The sequence below is a fragment of the Bos javanicus genome, chromosome 15 (genome assembly GCF_032452875.1).
Source record: "Bos javanicus breed banteng chromosome 15, ARS-OSU_banteng_1.0, whole genome shotgun sequence".
Taxonomy (NCBI): Eukaryota; Metazoa; Chordata; class Mammalia; order Artiodactyla; family Bovidae; genus Bos; species Bos javanicus.
The window spans coordinates 1,067,903-1,073,857 of NC_083882.1; the positions used below are offsets into that span (position 1 = coordinate 1,067,903).

Here is a 5,955-nt window from a genome sequence, read left to right on the forward strand (position 1 = left end):
TTTCCAATGAGTCAACTCTTCCCATGAGGTGGCCAAAGTACTGGAGTTTCAGCTTTAGCATCATTCCTTCCAAAGAAATCCCAGGGCTGATCTCCTTCAGAATGGACTAGTTGGATCTCCTTGCAGTCCAAGGGACTCACAAGAGTCTACTCCAACACCACAGTTCAAAAGCATCAATTCTTCAGCCCTCAGCTTTCTTCACAGTCCAACTCTCACATCCATACATGACCACAGGAAAAACCATAGCCTTGACTAGACGAACCTTTGTTGGCAAAGTAATGTCTCTGCTTTTGAATATGCTATCTAGGTTGGTCATAACCTTCCTTCCAAGGAGTAAGCATCTTTTAATTTCATGGCTGCAGTCACCATCTGCAGTGATTTTGGAGCCCAGAAAAATAAAGTCTGACACTGTTTCCACTGTTTCCCCATCTATTTCCCATGAAGTGATGGGACCGGATGCCATGATCTTCGTTTTCTGAATGTTGAGCTTTAAGCCAACTTTTTCACTCTCCTCTTTCACTTTCATCAAGAGGCTTTTTAGTTCCTCTTCACCTTTTGCCATAAAGGTGGTGTCATCTGCATATCTGAGGCTATTGATATTTCTCCCAGCAATCTTGATTCCAGCTTGTGCTTCTTCCAGTCCAGCGTTTCTCATGATGTACTCTGCATATAAGTTAAATAAGCAGGGTGACAATATACAGCCTTGACGTACTCTATTTCCTATTTGGAACCAGTCTGTTGTTCCATGTCCAGTTCTAACTGTTGCTTCCTGACCTGCATACAAATTTCTCAAGAGGAAGATCAGGTGGTCTGGTATTCCCATCTCTTTCAGAATTTTCCACAGTTTATTGTGATCCACACAGTCAAAGGCTTTGGCATAGTCAATAAAGCAGAAATAGATGTTTTTCTGCAACTCTCTTGCTTTTTCCATGATGCAGTGGATGTTGGCAATTTGATCTCTGGTTCCTCTGCCTTTTCTAAAACCAGCTTGGACATCAGGAAGTTCACGGTTCACATATTGCTGAAGCCTGACTTGGAGAATTTTGAGCATTACTTTACTAGCATGTGAGATGAGTGCAATTGGGCGGTAGTTTGAGCACTCTTTGGCATTGCTTGTCTTTGGGATTGGAATGAAAACTGACCTTTTCCAGTCCTGTGGCCACTGCTGAGTTTTCCAAACTTGCTGGCATATTGAGTGTAGCACGTTCACAGCATCATCTTTCAGGATTTGGAATAGCTCAACGGGAATTCCATCACCTCCACTAGCTTTGTTCATAGTGATGCTTTCTAAGGCCCACTTGACTTCACATTCCAGGATGTCTGGCTCTAGGTCAGTGATCACACCATCGTGATTATTTGGGTCGTGAAGGTCTTTTTTGTACAGTTCTTCTGTGTATTCTTGCCATCTCTTCTTAATATCTTCTGCTTCTGTTAGGTCCATACCATTTCTGTCCTTTATCGAGCCCATCTTTGCATGAAATGTTCCTTTGGTATCTCTGATTTTCTTTTCTTTTCTTTTTTAAAGAAAAAAGTTTATTTATTTTTGGCTGTGTTGGGTCTTTGTCGCTGCATGGGCTTTTCTTTTCTTTTTTTTTTTAATTTTATTTTATTTTTAAACTTTACATAATTGTATTAGTTTTGCCAAATATCAAAAGAGATCTCTAGTCTTTCCCATTCTGTTGTTTTCCTCTATTTCTTTGCATTGATCGCTGAAGAAGGCTTTCTTATCTCTTCTTGCTATTCTTTGGAACTCTGCATTCAGATGTTTATATCTTTCCTTTTCTCCTTTGCTTTTCACTTCTCTTCTTTTCACAGCTATTTATAAGCCCTCCCCGGACAGCCATTTTGCTTTTTTGCATTTCTTTTCCATGGGGATGGTCTTGATCCTGGTCTCCTATACAATGTCACAAACCTCATTCCATAGTTCATCAGGCACTCTATCTATCAGATCTAGGCCCTTAAATCTATTTCTCACTTCCACTGTATAATCATAAGGGATATGATTTAGGTCATACCTGAATGGTCTCGTGGTTTTCCCTACTTTCTTCAGTTTAAGTCTGAATTTGGCAATAAGGACTTCATGGTCTGAGCCACAGTCAGCTCCTGGTCTTTTTTTTGTGGACTGTATAGAGTCTCTCCATCTTTGGCTGCAAAGAATATAATCAATCTGATTTCGGTGTTGACCATCTGGTGATGTCCATGTGTAGAGTCTTCTCTTGTGTTGTTGGAAGAGGGTGTTTGTTATGACCAGGGCATTTTCTTGGCAAAACTCTATTAGTCTTTGCCCTGCTTCATTCCTTATTCCAAGGCCAAATTTGTTTCTTGACTTCCTACTTTTGCATTCCAGTCCCCTATAATGAAAAGGACATCTTTTTTGGGTGCTAGTTCTAAAAGGTCTTGTAGGTCTTCATAGAACCATTCAACTTCAGCTTCTTCAGCGTTACTGGTTGGGGCATAGACTTGGATTACTGTGATATTGAATGGTTTGCCTTGGAAACGAACAGAGATCATTCTGTCGTTTTTGAGATTGCATCCAAGTACTGCATTTGGACTCTTTTGTTGACCATGATGGCTACTCCATTTCTTCTGAGGGATTCCTGCCCGCAATAGTAGATATAATGGTCATCTGAGTTAAATTCACCCATTCCAGTCCATTTCAGATTGCTGATTCCTAGAATGTCGACAGTCACTCTTGCCATCTCTTGTTTGACCACTTCCAGTTTGCCTTGATTCATGGACCTGACATTCCAGGTTCCTATGCAATATTGTTCTTTATATCATCAGACCTTGCTTCTATCACCAGTCACATCCACAGCTGGGTATTCTTTTTGCTTTGGCTCCATCCCTTTATTCTTTCTGGAGTTATTTCTCCACTGATCTCCAGTAGCATATTGGGCACCTACTGACCTGGGGAGTTTCTCTTTCAGTATCCTATCATTTTGCCTTTTCATACTGTTCATGGGGTTCTCAAAGTTCCAGCTTTTATAGGAGTTTGAGGGTCATCAGTGTAGATACACTAGTGAGGTGGATTCAGCACTGATTTCCAGAGTAACATTTTCTCAGAGAATCTTGTCTAATTGTTAGGTTTTCAAGACAGAAACCATGATTCTGTAAAGTTCCAGTCCTTATGGATAAGCTCTTATGACCACCTTCATAAGAACTAAAACAAAATCTAGAAAAAGAATCAATGTGCACATATGCGTGTGTGCACACGCACACACATACACACACACACACACACACACACACATATTCTGTCAGTCCATTTCTCTCTGAAGAAATATTTGTACAGGAAACTAAATTTTCATATGAATATTGTCTGATGTTGATAGAAAAAAAGTAAGAGTCATCAGAGGTTGTTCAAAATTGTTATGGATTTTGTTTTCTAAAGCAAGCCTCTCAGAATAAGGATACTGTGTATCTCTGTCCTTATATCCATGTATTTCTTTATTCTTGCTTCTGAACAAATATATGCTATTTCTTCTGTCCATAAAGCAGAACTAAATCATTAAGGAAATATACACAAGGATTCCTGTATATACACTTATCAACTGAAGTCATGCTTTACTATACCATAACACTTTCATGGCATTTTTCACTTCTTCATTCCATAGTGTATAGATCAGTGGGTTAAGCAAGGGTGTCCCAATTATATAAAATACAGCCACCATCTTGTCTATTGGAAATGTGGTTGGTGGGCATGTGTATATGAATATACATGGGCCAAAAAATAAGACAACCACATGAAGTGGAAGGTGCATGTAGAGAGGGCTTTCACCTTGCTTCTGCACTGTGGTTTCTCAGTGAGTACGAGATGACAACATAAGAGATAAATACGATTATGACCCCCGCCATGCATATGGCCCCACTATTAGAAACAACAAACAAATTTATCACAAAACTGTCCATGCGGGCAAGTTTCAACAAGGGCTGCAAGGCACAGAAATAGTGGTCAATCACTTTGGGGCCACAGAAGGGCAACCTCAAAGCCAGGAAAATCTGTGCTGAAGAGTGAATACAAGACCCCGCCCAGGCTAAAATCACCAACACACCAAAAAGGTGCTGGTTCATGAGGGTTGTATATCGCAAGGGTTTACAAATGGCTATGCAGTGATCAAAGGCCATGAGGATGAGCACAAAGATCTCCATGCATCCAAAGAAATGGGCTGCGAAGACCTGGGTCATGCAGTCATTGTAGGAAATGGTTTTCTCCTGAGAAAGGGCATCCTGGGGGCTGTGATTGTAGAGAAGAATGCATCAGCAAAGGACAGATAGAATAGGAAGAAATATATGGGACTCCCAAAATGTCCTGCTTGTCTTAACAGTCACTACAATAAGTTCCCCAACAGTGTTGCAAGGCATAGGATCAAGAAGACTCCATTTTGGACTCTGTGGGAGAGGGAGAGGGTGGGATGATTTTGGAGAGTGGCATTGAAACATGTATAATATCATATAAGAAATGAATCGCCAGTCCAGGTTCGATGCAGGATACAGGATGCTTGGGGCTGGTGCACTGGGATGACCCAGAGGGATGGTACAGGGAGGGAGGTGGGAGGGGGGTTCAGGATGGGGAACACGTGTACACCTGTGGCGGATTCATGTTGATGTGTGGCAAAACCAATACAATATTGTAAAGTAATTAGCCTCCAATTAAAATAAATAAATTTAAATTAAAAAAAAAGAAAATATAGCCTGTATATTCAGTTCAAAAAAAAAGAAGACTCCAAATATCACTTTCTGCTTTCCTGCATCCTGTGTCAAGCCACAGAGAATGAATTCAGTCACACTCTTATTCACTGACATGATAATGACTGTAGATAAGATGTAGTTGACAAAGGTTTAGTCTGCAGAAAGAAGAAAAGAATAGACATCTCGGGAAGATAAGTGGACTGAATTCTGAAGTCCTAGTTTTTGTTTCACGCTCTGTTTGTTCCAAATGTCTTTAAACTGATATGAATCTCTGGAAATCTGTACATGTCCTAATCTCTCCCAGATCTATCTATTGATTCAGAAGTTAGCTACCTTGGATCAAAGTTTTTGCATTTTGAGAATACAGAATGAATGGCCTTTAAAATTTTTATTCCAACCAAGATTGTGAACTCCAGAACTAGTACTTTCCGTTAGCAAATGACTTTAACATTTCCAAATTCAGCCTTCAGACAAGAAATGGAGTACAAATACTTGCCATATTTTATTCTGAGTTTTCCTAAAAATTTAAAGACGATTTTGTATCCACATAGACATCAATATACACATGTATATTCCAGGCATTATATATCTATTCTATGTTCTCTAAAATCTAAATAGCACTATTTCAATATTAACTGCTAATATTATTAGAGTCCCTGCTGAAGAAACCATTCTTACTTTGGTTCATTTTTGTGTCTATTATACCTGACTCCATTGGAATCTTGGTTGAAATATGCTTTGACAATTTTTACCTATGCCTCTTGTGTTCAAGATGTCAGCTTCACTGATAGTCATAATATAACAAATGTGTGGATAATACACTAAGGTTTATGTAATTTGAGAAACTACCATTTACCCTCTTGACTATACTCCTGAACTTACCCCATTAAAGTACTGAGCCTTTCTGCCTATGGATTTGACTTGTAAAACTTCCTATATGTGTATAATCTAATATATGATCTTACTGTCTGTCTTTACTCTAAATTTTCCAGAAAACTTTCTTAAAAATATTGTTTGAAAAAAATCCTGCAGTTTCAATATACAGTAATATAATTTTTCTATTTTAAATATTTGTTAATATCACATATAGTTTGATTGAAATAATCATTGTAGTTTCTGACTTTCACTTAGAATTATTATAATAATTTTCACATATTACTATAATTTCCATAGTTTAATTATTGACTTAATGATATAATTATATATAAAGTTTTAGAATATTGCAGAAAAATTAATGCACATACAAGCAAAGCAAAAAGAGCTTAT

General features: G+C 38.4%; 1 pseudogene; it reads right to left on the reverse strand.

Moving 5' to 3' along the window:
• Positions 1–3,557: 3,557 nt before the first annotated feature.
• Positions 3,558–4,803, reverse strand: LOC133261594 (olfactory receptor 4C11-like; annotated as a pseudogene).
• Between the last annotated feature and the right edge of the window lie 1,152 nt (positions 4,804–5,955).